The sequence below is a fragment of the Bubalus kerabau genome, chromosome 2, assembly GCF_029407905.1.
Source record: "Bubalus kerabau isolate K-KA32 ecotype Philippines breed swamp buffalo chromosome 2, PCC_UOA_SB_1v2, whole genome shotgun sequence".
NCBI classification, from domain to species: Eukaryota; Metazoa; Chordata; class Mammalia; order Artiodactyla; family Bovidae; genus Bubalus; species Bubalus kerabau.
In genome coordinates, this window is record NC_073625.1 from 160388351 (window position 1) to 160403815 (window position 15465).

The 15465-nt window shown below is 37.5% G+C and overlaps 1 protein-coding gene across 18 annotated transcripts in view; it reads left to right on the top strand.

The window, feature by feature from the left end:
* Window positions 1–15465, top strand: part of LOC129644008 (uncharacterized) — a 416390-nt gene that overhangs the window by 224786 nt on the left and 176139 nt on the right. The window lies entirely within an intron of this gene.

Genomic DNA, 15465 nt, shown 5'->3' on the forward strand with positions numbered 1-15465 from the left:
TCACACAGAGTCAGACACGACTGAAGCAACTTAGAAGCAGCAGCAGCAGCAGCAAAGAAACAGTTTACCAAATGGGAAACCAAACAGGAAACCAAGAAGGTCAACAAGCATCTGTAAGGTGCTTAACATTGCTGATCAAATTAAAAATAACAGTGAGATTCCAATTCATGTTATAATATTGTAAAATTGATCACCCTAAAAGTAGATGAGAATGCAGAGAAAGTTCTGTATTGATGAGAACAGATTAGAGGACAATTTGATAGTAGCTGGTAAGTTTGAAGATGTAGGCACAGAAATTTCACTTCTAGGTCTCTATTCTAGAGAACATTTTACACCTATGCAAAAGGATAGCATTTAGCAAAGTTATAAAAACTGGTATAACTTTTCTTTAAACATACATGCTCAGTTACTTCAGTCATGTCCAACTCTTTGCAAGCCTATGGACTGTAGCCTGTCAGGCTCCTCTGTCCATGGGATTTTCCAGGCAAGAATACTGTAGTGGGTTGCCATCAGACTAACAGAATAACCCTTAAAATGAATGAACTAGATCCAAGTGTATCAACATATATAAATACAAAAACAATGAAAAATGAAAAAAGGCAATCAGAAAATTATATATACTACATGATCCTATTTATTCAAAATTTAAAGGCTCACAAAATGAATTTTTTAAAAATGTTTAGCACATGCTGTTAAACTGCATAGCCATGCATGGGAATGAAACACAGAAACATTTTAGCAGTGTTTACCTTTGGGGAGGGAGAGGACAGGAGGATGGGTATTAGCTGGAATTAGAGAATCTCATTAAAAAATGAAATGTAAAGAAAATGTCAAAGTTAATATCAAATTAATTATTTTGTTGAGTATCTTACGAAATATTTTACAATTTCCTGTACATTTAAAAGTTTCAATCAAATATCTTTTAGATGAATGAGAGAAATCCAAGCTCAGTCTTAATAAATTTCATTGATTGTATATCCACAGATACCTATCTAGATATATATTCATGTCAGTATATATCTTTGTATTGTATCTGTGAGACTCTATTTGATAATGTTTCCTTTTCCCATCAAATTAGGGGAAATTTGATCTTTTAAGGGATGACATTGATTTCTGTTTCTTTTCTGTCTTTTGCAGTGACTAGAACTGCACTAGGCATCTTGTATGTATGTAACAAATAGCTGTCAACTGATTGCAAAATTGCATTCACTGAACTGGAAATCCTCCCATGGTAAATTAGTAAGGCAGCATTTGCAAACTTTCCCCATACCAAAGAAACAAATATGTTTCTGTATTGCAAAGATTCTTTTTAACTTTCCCCTTTTATCCTGTCCTTGTTTCTTTCTCCCCTTCCCTCAACCATTTGTCCTCCTGTTCCCCACAAAATTCTGCTAAAACCACCAAAATCAAGCAAAGCAAGGTTTCATTACAAATAAAGATGTTATTTACAGCCACCCCAAACCTCTATGTTCCATCCTCCAGCTAAATGGGTCAGTGCTCTTGGGATGAGAATAAAGGAAACTCATAAATGTTGGTTTTGATCCAGAGGCATGTCAGATCCCAGATCGGATGTCTTTGCCAAAGGGAAACAGGGGTTATAAAAAACAAACAAAAAAAAGCCCTCTAAATTCAGCATCTCTCATTTTCTGACTGTAGAAGCTAAAAAACTTTATTGACTATCAAAGAGAAATAAATTTTTAGAAAAAATGACTACAGAAGATCAGAACATGTCTGCATGGAGGTAATATATTGCTGATAGATTTTCAAATATTCCAATGTATAATCTATTAATTTTTTTGAGGTCTACATTTTATTTTAAAAAGCTGGTAAGTTGTTTTCTGTAAAGTGGATCAAAAACTTCTGAGAAAATAAGAATCGATTTGGGAATCCTCTAGTGTTTCTGGATTCAATCCCCAGGAAAAACTCACTGGGACACAAGTACACAAGTTTTCATGTTATTCCAGGGAGACTGTGGAGCTGCTGAAGCTTATCCATGGATCTCCTTATTCTATAGACCCCAAGTCAGCATACTGGTCCCAAACACTTCCTAATAGTTCCAGTATCTGCCTAGAAACAAGCCCAAATAATGATTTCTTATTACTAGATATGAACTTGTGAGATTTTAATGAATTATTGATGATTAACTGAAAAATGTTGAATAACACCATCATTTATCTCAAACTGACCTGCAGTTTTAAAGTATAGAATTCCCTAGAAACAAAATTCTACAGATAATTCTAAAAATTACATAAAGAAGGGGAATTATGGATTCTTTTCAACTATATTTCTAATCTTTAAAACTTCATTTCTGTTTACTATTAAGGCAATTTTACCAAAATAGAAACACTGCATTGAGTTCTTTTAGGCTCATTGCCTGATTTTACTTAGACTTGGAATGCATGATAATTAGCAATATTGAATGTGAATGAAGCCAACATAGAGGAAAATAACTGGCTTTTAATTGTAATATCATGGTTTCTTTGGTTGAGGTCTCTAATTTAATGCAGTTAATGTGGCTATGTTAGTTATGCTTATAGTGGAAACAATCAATCCTTCCCTGGTCATATGTCAGCATCATCAGTACCCTCTTATTGCTCTTCATCTTCTGGGGAACATCTCTCTTAACCTCTGGCTCCTCCCATCTTCTTTCCTACAAAGGAATCCCCCCTGAACTCTTTCTATCTTTTCTAAATGGCTTTCTGGTTTCTCATTTACTTTAACACAGATCTTTGACTCTCTGGTCTCTTATTCAACATAGTCTATGGAACAGTTCTCCTGGTTTGTTCCATCTAATCAAGATCATTTGACCAGTGAGTGTATGTGTATAACCTTGAGCTTATATGTAGTATAAACCATTTAAAGGCCAATATCATCTTATATTACAATAAAGTCAAAGAGATCAAAAAATTAAGCATGTGGAGAGATATGGACCATATGGCTGGTATCTGTAAGTAGCTGAGGTCTGTATAAAAGAAACATGAAAAGTGGTGCGGAAAACCCTTGGTGTGGTGATGGGTGTAAAAGCTTGAACTCCTGTTTACTACTCTCTTTTATCTTCTAAAGATCGTTAGCATGTATATTATCATGCTTCTTTCCTTAGGAGTTGTCACCTATCAGTGATGAAAGTGATGCCAATAATGTATGACTAACCTTCATTGAGTACTTATATGTTAAATACTTTGTGATTAGATTCTCATTTAATCTTCACAATAATTCTATAAGTAAGCATAAAACTGCTGTTTACCTATGCTCCATGATTAAAGAAGCAATCCCTGCTGAAACTTGTATACTCTGAGGACATAGTTCATGCTCTTACTTGCTAAGCTCTATTGTCTTCCACATGGGAAATTAAATCCAATTGTTCTGCTTGCACTTTCTTTCTTTTTGCATTCTCCATTTAGTTTGGTTTCTGATGGAGTCTTATCCAGTTATGGATTTCAATTCCAGCTATACTTTGATAATCTCAAGATCACTTCTCCAGTTAGGATCTCTCCCCTTGAGCTCTAGACTGCTGTACTGACAATTCCAATCAGGTTTCTAACAGGCATTTCAAATTAATCATATAAAAAATAAACTCTGAGTTTCTTGCCTCAATCCTTCTCCTGCAGGTTTTCTTATCCGATGAAAAGGCAACTCTATTTATATAATTGTTCAAACCAAAAAATGATAAAATGATTTTTAGCCAAGCCTTTTTTAAATATTCATTTTTATTTTTTATTGAAATATAGTTGATTTACAATGTTGTATTAGTTTCAGGTGTACAGCTTAAGTGATTCAGATATATATATACACACACATATACATATATGTTGAATACATGTGTATATATTCCTTTTCAGATTCTTTGCCTTTAAAAGAATTCTTTGCCTTTAAAAATATTACAAAATATTGAGTATATGTTCCTGTGCTATACAGTAGGTCTTTGATGGTTATGTATTTTGATGGTATATGTATTTTATATATAGTAGTTTGGATCAACTAATCCCAGACTCCCAATTTATCCCTCCCTTTGTTCCCCCTTTGGTAACCATAAGTTTGTTTTCTATGTATGTAGGACTATTTCTGTTTTGTATGTAAGTTCATTTGCATCATTTTGTTTTTAAGATTCCACATGTAAGCAGCATCATATTTTTGTCTTTCTCTCTCTGGCTTACTTCACTTAATATGCTCATCTCTAGGTCCATCCATGTTGCCAAAATAGTATTTCAGAATATGTCTAGAATTTGAGCATTTTCCCACATCCATTGCTAACCCATTAGTCCTGCCCATTATTGTCCTTGCTTAGATGACTACAATGTCCTCCTACCCCATTTCTATACAACATTTTTGCCCAGAGGGACTATACAGAATCCACAAGGAATCTTTTAAAGCAAGTCATACCACTCCTACTTAAAAATCCCTTTAACGCAAAAAGCAGGGCATAACCATCTCATTCAGACCTGGACCCTGTCATCATAACCAAACCTCTTCCTCAAAGTCTGACACACTCGAATCCCCTTAACCTACTGTATTTTTCTCCATAGCATAAAATACTATATTTTTAAACTATGTATGTACTTGTATCTCCCCAATTAAAATGTAAATTCCATTATGACTGTCATATCCCTGGTACCTGGAAGCCTGCCTGGCACATATTTGTTGAATGAATTAATGAATTTACACTTTCACTAGCAACATATGAGAGAGCCCATGTCACCAACTCCTTCCCCCAAAATATGTATTCCTTCATAAAAAAAATTTTTGGCTGCACTGGGTCTTTGCTGTGTGCAGACTTTCTCTAGTTGCAGCAAGCAGGGGTTACTCTTTGTTGTGGTGTGCAGGCTTCTCATTGCAGCGGCTTCTCTTGTTTTCTCCTACTGAAACACAGGCTTCAGTAGTTGCATCATGTGGGCTCAGGAGTCATGGCTTGCTGGCTCTAGGGTGCACGGGCTTAGCTACTGTGGCACAGGAGCTCATTAGTTGTGGCTCTTGGGCCCTAGAGCATGTGGGCTTCAGTAGCTGCAGCCCATGGGCTAAAGAGCACAGTCTCAGTAATTGCGTATTGGTGTAGTTATTCTGCAGCATGTGGAATCTCCCAGACTAGGGATTGACCTGTGCTCCCTGCACTGGCAGGCAGATTCTTATCCACTGTGCATGAGGGAAGACTTGAAACTTATATATTTTTTAAATTACTTTTTTAATAAACTGTGAAATTCACTACAGAAATGAATTTTCTGTATTAAAGCAATGACATGAGATAACTATATGAAGTAACTTATTTTTGACCTGACATCTATTAGGGTATGGTTTTCCCTTGTGGTTCAGCTGATAAAGAATCCGCATGCAATGTGAGAGACCTGGGTTTGATCCCTGGCTTGGGAAGATCCCCTGGAGAAGGGAAAGGTTACCCACTCCAGAATTCTGGCCTGGAGAATTCCATGGGCTGTGTAGACACAAAGAGTTGGACACGACTGAGCGACTTTTACTTTCACTATTAGCATATATGCACTAAACTCTCACATGTAATAAAGTGTGGAGAAATTGAAGCACACGATATTTTTTGAAGTTCAATGATGTTCCTGTCAGTTGCTGGTGATTTTACCTGCTGCTGTTTTTATATCTATGCTCTGGATTGCCCAGGCCTCTCATTATCCTACCACTCCAACAGGAGCATAGATGTTTAAAGTGACTGGAATCTGTTTGAGACTAATCTGCAAAGAAGTCTCCATTTTGATTCTTCTTGAAGTCTACTTTCCTATCTAATAAAAGAGGGACTTTTATTAGAATATCAAAGAGAACAGAGAAACCAGAGCACTAATGATAATACACTCCCTAATGTTCGTAAGTAGCTTTCTCTAAGAAGAGGAAAGATATACCCATTGGAATGCAGAGTTCCAAAAAATAACAAGGAGAGACAAGAAAGCCTTCCTCAGTGATAAGTGCAAAGAAATAGAGGTAAAACAATAGAATAGGAAAGACTAGAGATCTCTTCAAGAAAATTAGAGATACCAAGGGAACATTTCATGCAAAGATGGGAAAATAAAGGACAGAAATGGCATGGACATAACAGAAGCAGAAGATATTAAGAAGAGGTGGCAAGAATACACAGAAGAACTATACAAAAAAGATCTTCATGACCCAGATAACCACAATATTGTGATCACTCACCTAGAGCCAGACATCCTGGAATGTGAAGTCAAGTGGGCCTTAGGAAGCATCATTACCAGCAAAGCTAGTGGAGGTGTTGGAATTCCAGTAGAGCTATTGCAAATCCTAAAAGAGAATGCTGTAAAAGTGCTGCACTCAATATGCTAGAAAAGCAGGAAAACTCAGCAGTGGCACAGCACTGGAAAAGTTTCGTTTTCATTCCAGTCCCAAAGAAAGACAATGCCAAAAAATGTTCACATTACCACACAATTGCACTCATCTCGCACACTAGTAGAGTAATGCTCAAAATTCTCCAAGCCTGGCTTCAACATTACATGAACCTTGAACTTCTAGATATTCAAGCTGATTTAGAAAAGACAGAGGAACCACAGATCAAATTGCCAACATCCACTGGATCATTGAAAAAGCAAGAGAGAGTTCCAGAGAAACACCTACTTCTGCCTTTTTGACTATACCAAAACCTTTGACTATATGGAATACAACAAACTGGAAAATTCTTCAAGAGATGGCAATGTCAGACCACCTGACCTGTCTCTTGAGAAATCTGTATGCAGCTCAGGAAGCAACATTGAGAATTGGGCATGGAACAACAGACTGGTTCCAAATCAGGAAAGGAGTAAGTCAAGGCTGCATATTGTCACCCTGCTTATTTAACTTCTATGCAGAGTACATCATGCGAAATGCTGGGCTGGATGAAGCAAAAGCTGGAATCAAGATTGCTGGGAGAAATATCAATAACCTCAGATATGAAGATGACACCACCCTTATGGCAGAAAGTGAAGAAGTTAAGAGTCTCTTGATGAAAGTGAAAGAGGAGAGTGAAGAAGCTGGCTTAAAACTCAACATTCAGAAAACAAAGATCATGGCATCTGGTCCCATCATTTCATGGCAAATAGATGGGGAAACAGTGTAAACAGTGACAGACTTTATTTTGGGGGGCTCCAAAAATCACTGCATATGGTGACTGCAGCCATGAAATTAAAAGATGCTTACTCCTTGGAAGAAAAGCTATGACTAACCTTGTAGCATATTAAAAAGCAGAGATGTTACTTTGCCAACAAAAGTCCATCTAGTCAAAGCTATGGTTTTTCCAGTGGTCATGTATGCATGTGAGAGTTGGACTATAAAGAAAGCTGAGCACCAAAGAATTGTTGCTTTTGAACTGTGGTGTTGGAGAAGACTCTTGAGAGTCCCTTGGACTTCAAGGAGATCCAACCAGTCCATTCTAAAGGAGATCAGTCCTGAATATTCATTGGTAGGACTGATGTTGAAGTGGAAACTCCAATAATTTGGCCACCTGATGCGAAGAACTGACTCTTTTGAAAAGACTCTGATGCTGGGAAAGATTGAAGGGAGGAGGAAAAGGAGATGAGATGGACAAAGGATGATATGGTTGGATGTCATCACTGACTCAATGGACATGAGTCTGAGTAAACCCTGGGAATTGGTGATGGCAGGGAGGCCTGGCATGCTGTCATCCATGGGGTCGCAAAATGTCAGATACCACTGAATGACTGAACTAAACTGAACTGACTGAAGGTCAGTTTTTCTTGTATTCTATTTAAAGTAATCAACCTACACAGTTGTGAAGAGGGAGTGAAGTTTATTAAAACAAGAAAGAAAAAATGTAATACCTGCAAAATTAGGCCCTATGGAAAAAGCAATGAGAATAAAATTATCAGTTTAGTTCAGTCTCTCAGTTGTGTCCGACTCTTTGCAACCCCATGTACTGCAGCACGCCAGGCCTCCCTGTCCATCACCAACTCCCAGAGTCCACCCAAACCCATGTCCATTGAGTCGGTGATGCCATCCAACCATCTCATCCTCTGTCATCCCCTTCTCCTCCTGCCCTCCATCTTTTCCAGCATCAGGGTCTTTTCAAATGAGTCAGCTCTTCGTATCACGTGGCCAAAGTATTGGAGTTTCAGCTTCAACATCAGTCCTACCAATGAACACCCAGGACTGATCTCCTTTAGGATGGACTGGTTGGATCTCCTTGCAGTCCAAGAGACTGTCAAGAGTCTTCTCCAACACCACAGTTCAAAAGCATCAATTCTTCGGCACTCAGCCTTCTTCACAGTCCAACTCTCACATCCACACATGACCACAGGAAAAACCATAGCCTTGACTAGATGGACCTTTGTTGTCAAAGTAATGTCTCTGCTTTTGAATATGCTGTCTAGGTTGGTCATAACTTTTCTTCCAAGAAGTAAGCGTCTTTTAATTTCATGGCTGCAATCACCATCTGCAGTCATTTTGGAGCCCTCAAAAATAAAGTCAGCCACTGTTTCCCCATCTATTTGTCATGAAGTGATGGCACTGGATGCCGTGATCTTCGTTTTCTGAATGTTGAGCTTTAAGCCAACTTTTTCACTCTCCTCTTTCCCTTTCATCAAGAAGCTCTTTAGTTCCTCTTCGCTTTCTGCCATAAGGGTGGTGTCATCTGCATATCTGAGATTATTGATATTTCTCCCAGCAATCTTGATTCCAGCTTTTGCTTCTTCCAGCCCAGTGTTTCTCATGATGTACTCTGAATATAAATTAAATAAGCAGGGTGACAATATACAGCCTTGACATACTCCTTTTCCTATTTGGAACCAGTCTGTTGTTCCATGTCCAGTTCTGAGTGTTGCTTCCTGACCTGTATGCAGATTTCTCAGGAGGCAGGTAAGGTGGTCTGGTATTCCCATCTTTTTAAGAATTTTCCACAGTTGATTGGGATCCACACAGTCAAAGGCTTTGGCATAGTCAATAAAGCAGAAATAGATGTTTTTCTGGAACTCTCTTGCTTTTTCCATGATCCAGCAGATTTGGATAATTCTTTTAAAAAAAATATTGCCTTTTTACCATATGTGAATGTGCTAGGCACTAAATTCACTCTATGCCTCATGGAGCTGATAATCTACTTGAGGAGACAAAGGAAAGCACAAAGTTATACCAATAATTGATTTAAATGAAAATAAATCACATTGATTTACAGGTTTCACTGTTATTGGCTTCACTGGTAACTTATGTTCTGAAATTTGTATTATATGTATTCTGAATGAAAAGACTCTGAATTATGAAATTTATCTGTAACTTAAAAATCTATCTGTAACTTAAAACTTAAAAATTTAAATAGGCATACTTGAATCAAATGTAATGAAAAGTGTTACTGTTGTTACTCCCCAGATCAGCTATAGACTTATGAAATATCAACACAGGGGAAAGGTGAAAATTCTGTACATTGTGCTGTTAGAAAAAAACACCATGATTATAAACATTGCTTCCTCAGGTCTTTTCTAGCCTAGTTCCTAAAGCAATTTCTTTCCCTTGTTCTTTGTATCAACACTCTGTTTCATTCCAGACGATAATCATAATGTCTAATCCTTATTATATACACATGTATGTTACGTGCATGGATACCCACACATTTATAGCAGATTATTTATTTTTTGCTTTGTTTATTTTTTACTTTGGAAAAGGAAATGGCAACCCATTCCAATACTCTTGGCTGGAAAAATCCCATGGACAGAGGAGCCTGGTGGGCTATAGTCCATGGGTCACAAGAGTCAGACACAACTTAGTGACTAAACCACCACCACTTGTCAGTTATTGCCCTATATTAAGAGTATCCATTTCTCAAAAGCAGGCTCTTTGGCTATTTTGTTCTCCTCTGTGTTTCTATAATGGAGAACAGAAGTTGGCATGTAGCTAATGTTTAATTTTTTTTTCAGTAGATGAATTATAATAAAGATATCCAACAATCCTACCGCTGGGCATGCACACCAAGAAAACTAGATTTGAAAGAGACACATGTACCCCAATGTTCATTGCAGCACTGTTTATGATAGCAAGGATATGGAAGCATCCTAGATGTCCATCAGCAGATAAATGGATAAGGAAGTTGTGGTACATATACACAATGGAATATTACTCAGCTATAAAAAATAATCCATTTGAGTCCGTTCTAATGCAGTGGATGAAACTGGAGCCTATTATACAGAGTGAAATATGTCAGAAAGAGAAACACTAATACAGTATATTAATGCTTATATATGGAATTTAGAAAGATGATAACAACGATCCTGTATGCAAAGCAGCAAGAGACACAAATGTAAAGAACAGACTATTGAACTATGTGGGAGAAGGCAAGGTTGGAAAGTTATGAGAGAATAGGATTGAAACATGTATATTACCATATGTAAAATAGATGACCAGTGCAAGTTTGATGCATGAAGCTGGACACTCAAAGCCAGTGCACTGGAATACCCAGAGGGATGGAGTGGGGTGGGAGGTGGGGTTCAGGATGGGGGCTGCACAAGTGTGCCCATGGCTGATCCGTGTCAATATGTGGCAGGGGTAACCACAGTGTTGTGAAGTGATTGTCCTTCAATTAAAATAAATAAATAAAATTTTAAAAAGATACATAGCAAGTTTATTATGTCAGATTCCTACTGTGTATACATTTTATTGAATGTGTCAATTATCAAGTGCTCAGTGCTTTCAAGTTATTTATTTCTTATGAAACATAGTATACAAAAGAATTCCTAAGCATTTACCAGAGTAAATGCCTATCCACCACACTTAAACAATCCTACGGATCAGTCAGCACCTGTGCAGGATATGTTGGGAAAAGTAATTACTTGGTTTTAAATGGTGCGTAGACAATTGAAAGCTCTTTAAAAAAATTTTATCCACAATTCTAAAAAATTACATGTTAAATCATTGCTTTCAGTGAAAATTAGCTTGAAGCTATATGTTTGATCAGTGTGCCTTATATAAACAAACACAAAAATAAAAGAGAAGTTAATTGTAACCTGTTTGCTTGCTGTACAGAACACATTTCAGATACGAAATACACTAATGGAAAAATGTGATTGGTGAAGAAGGAGCCAGTTGAAAATGCCTGAATAATGGTCAGTGACACTGGATCCTTGTTCATGTTACATGAGGCCATGGGTGCTCCTGACCTGCTGAACCTGAGTAAAGGCAGGCTCAGGAGGCTGAGTCTGTGCAGGTGCGCCCTTGTTAAAGCTTGTCAAGATGCATGCATCCACACAGCAGTTAGAGAGCCCAGGATCTAAAAAAAATGCCAAACATACATGGCTCGGGTATTATGGTGACACTGCCTTCATAAATTAAGGGAAGGGTAGGGGTGGGGAGACTACTGTCATTGGAAAAGAAAATAGCAATTTTTTCTAAGTACTTTTAGTATAGCAAATATAGCTTATAAACTCAACCTGTATTATTTATAAAGAATTCTTTCTTCCAAGAAATATTGATATGCATGTAAGGATTCCCTAATTAGGATGGTTTGCTAGGAGGGTATACTATAAGTGTTTATAATAGACACTTATACTATAAAATAAGATTATATTCATTGTATTCAAGTTTCTAAGAACCTTCCTATTATGGAAAATTTTTCACAAGGATAAAGTAGAGCTGTACTATTTCTTTTTTTTTTTTTTTTTACAGGTTTATCAAACCATGCTCCTTATCACATTATCTGTCATTCATTAGTAGATTTCCCTTAGTTGAGGCAAGGGAGTGGTATGAAATTATGACAGTCATTCATTATTGGAGGCAAAATAAATTTGTAAAAGCATTTTGTGAAGTGATTTCCCCATAGATATCAAGAACCATGCAAAGGCCTTCTGACCCTCTGGGGATTTTAGGAGGAAGAAAAAAAAAGGAAAAAGTGAGAGATATAAAGACATACACTTGGGGATTATCTGTGATGGTGAAAATTTAAATCCTCCTAAATACTCAACACTAGGGAATGAAATGGCAACCCACTCTAGTATTCTTGCCTAGAAAATTCCATGGATGGAGGAGCCTGGTGGGCTACAGTCCATAGGGTTGCAAAGAGTCGGACACAACTGAGTAACTTCACTCACTCAACTCAGGGAATGACACATCCATTTAAAAGGGTATTAACCAGCCATTAAAATTATTATTTTATAAGTTGCAGGATATAAAATCAACACACAGAAATCCCTTGCATTCCTATACACTAATAATGAGAAAACAGAAAGAGAAATTAAGGAAACAATTCCATTCACCATTGCAACGGAAAGAATAAAATACTTAGGAATATATCTACCTAAAGAAACTAAAGACCTATATATAGAAAACTATAAAACACTGGTGAAAGAAATCAAAGAGGACACTAACAGATGGAGAAATATACCATGTTCATGGATTGGAAGAATCAATGTAGTGAAAATGAGTATACTACCCAAAGCAATCTATAGATTTAATGCAATCCCTATCAAGCTACCAACAGCATTCTTCACAGAGCTAGAACAAATAATTTCACAATTTGTATGGAAAAACAAAAAACCTCGAATAGCCAAAGCGATCTTGAGAAAGAAGAATGGAACGGGAGGAATCAACCTACCTGACTTCAGGCTCTACTACAAAGCCACAGTTATCAAGACAGTATGGTACTGGCACAAAGACAGAAATATAGATCAATGGAACAAAATAGAAAGCCCAGAGATAAATCCACACACATATGGACACCTTATCTTCGACAAAGGAGGCAAGAATATACAATGGATTAAAGACAATCTCTTTAACAAGTGGTGCTGGGAACTCTGGTCAACCACTTGTAAAAGAATGAAACTAGAACACTTTCTAACACCATACACAAAAATAAACTCAAAATGGATTAAAGATCTAAACGTAAGACCAGAAACTATAAAACTCCTAGAGGAGAACATAGGCAAAACACTCTCTGACATACATCACAGCAGGATCCTCTATGACCCACCTCCCAGAATATTGGAAATAAAAGCAAAAATAAACAAATGGGACCTAATTAACCTTAAAAGCTTCTGCACATCAAAGGAAACTATTAGCAAGGTGAAAAGACAGCCTTCAGAATGGGAGAAGATAATAGCAAATGAAGCAACTGACAAACAACTAATCTCCAGAATATACAAGCAACTCCTACAGCTCAACTCCAGAAAAATAAATGACCCAATCAAAAAATGGGCCAAAGAACTAAATAGACATTTCTCCAAAGAAGACATACAGATGGCTAACAAACACATGAAAAGATGCTCAACATCACTCATTATCAGAGAAATGCAAATCAAAACCACTATGAGGTACCATTTCACACCAGTCAGAATGGCTGCGATCCAAAAGTCTACAAGTAATAAATGCTGGAGAGGGTGTGGAGAAAAGGGAACCCTCTTACACTGTTGGTGGGAATGCAAACTAGTACAGCCACTATGGAGAACAGTGTGGAGATTCCTTAAAAAACTGGAAATAGACATGCCTTATGATCCAGCAATCCCACTGCTGGGCATACACACTGAGAAAACCAGAAGGGAAAGAGACACGAGTACCCCAATGTTCATCGCAGCACTGTTTATAATAGCCAGGACATGGAAGCAACCTAGATGTCCATCAGCAGATGAATGGATAAGAAAGCTGTGGTACATATACACAATGGAGTATTATTCAGCCATTAAAAAGAATACATTTGAATCAGTTCTAATGAGGTGGATGAAACTGGAGCCTATTATACAGAGTGAAGTAAGCCAGAAAGAAAAACACCAATACAGTATACTAACGCATATATATGGAATTTAGAAAGATGGTAACAATAACCCTGTGTACGAGACAGCAAAAGAGACACTGATGTATAGAACAGTCTTATGGACTCTGTGGGAGAGGGAGAGGGTGGGAAGATTTGGGAGAATGGCATTGAAACATGTAAAATATCATGTATGAAATGAGTTGCCAGTCCAGGTTCGATGCACGATACTGGATGCTTGGGGCTGGTGCACTGGGACGACCCAGAGGGATGGAATGGGGAGGGAGGAGGGAGGAGGGTTCAGGATGGGGAACACATGTAAACCTGTGGCGGATTCATTTTGATATTTGGCAAATCTAATACAGTTATGTAAAGTTTAAAAATAAAATAAAATTAAAAAAAAAAATAAAAAAAAAAAAAAAAAAAATTATTATTTTATTGTGGATGTGCTCAGTCATGTCAAACTCTTTGCAGCTTCATGGACTATAGCTCACCAGGCCCCTCTGCCCATGGAATTTTCCAGGCAAGAATATTGGAGCGGGGTGCCATTTCCTACTGCAGGGTATCTTCCCAACCCAGAGATCGAACCCACGTCTCTTGCATTGGCAGGAAGATTCTTAACTACTAGTGCCACTTGGGAAGCCCAATTACTTTATTAAATATTAAATAGCTGAACTATTTCTTAATGTCATAGACTTACTCATGTTCCAAAGCATTTGTATCACTTTGTGCCTGTTTTCCTGAAAGCAAAACTTTATATTCTAAACCTGCATGTAAGTTAAATAAGTAACAAATATTCCAAAAGAGAACTTTTAAACAAGTATACAGATATTTATGTGGCAATAGTAGCAGTTTGTTTATAATACCTAAAAAAACCCTGAAAACAAGTGTCAAATATTTATTCTCTATAGAATATATATATATTTTATATGTATATGTAATATATACACACCACAACTTCTTTATGCATTCATCTGTTGATGGACACTTAGGTTGCTTCCATATATTTGTGATTATAAACCATGCTGCTATGAACATTGAGCTGCTTATGGTAGTTCTGCTTTTAGTTTTTAAGAAACTTCCATTGTTGTTCAGCTGCTAGGTTGTGTCCGAATCTTTGTGACCCCATGAACTGCACCATGATTTCTTATCCTTCACTATCTCGCAGAGTTTGCTCAAACTCATGTCCATTGAGTTGATGATGCCATCCAACCATCTCAGTCTCCATACTATTCTCTGTAACAGTTGGACCAATTTACATTCCTACCAACAGTGTACATGGGTTTCCTTTTCTCCATTTCTTGCTGACATTTGTTATGTGTGTTCTTGGAGAAGGCAATGGCACCCCACTCCAGTACTCTTGCCTGGAAAATCCCATGGACGGAGGAGCCTTGTAGGCTGCAGTCCCTGGGGTCGCTAAGAGTCGGACACGACTGAGCGACTTCACTTTTACTTTTCTCTTTCATGCATTGGAGAATTGCAATTAAATGGCAACCCACTCCAGTGTTCTTGCCTGAAAAATCCCAGGGATGAGGGAGCCTGGTGGGCTGCCGTCTCTGGGGTCACACAGAGTCGGAAACAACTGAAGTGACTTAGCAGCAGATGACAGTCACTGTGACAGGTGAGGTGATATCTCATTGTGGTTTTGATGTGTATTTCCCTGAGGGTTAGTGATGTAGAGCATCTTTTTATGTGCCTGTTGGCCATCTGCATTTCCTTTTTGGAAAAACATCTATTCAGTTCTTCAGCTTATTTTGGAAATTTTTTTTTAATGTTTAGGTATATTC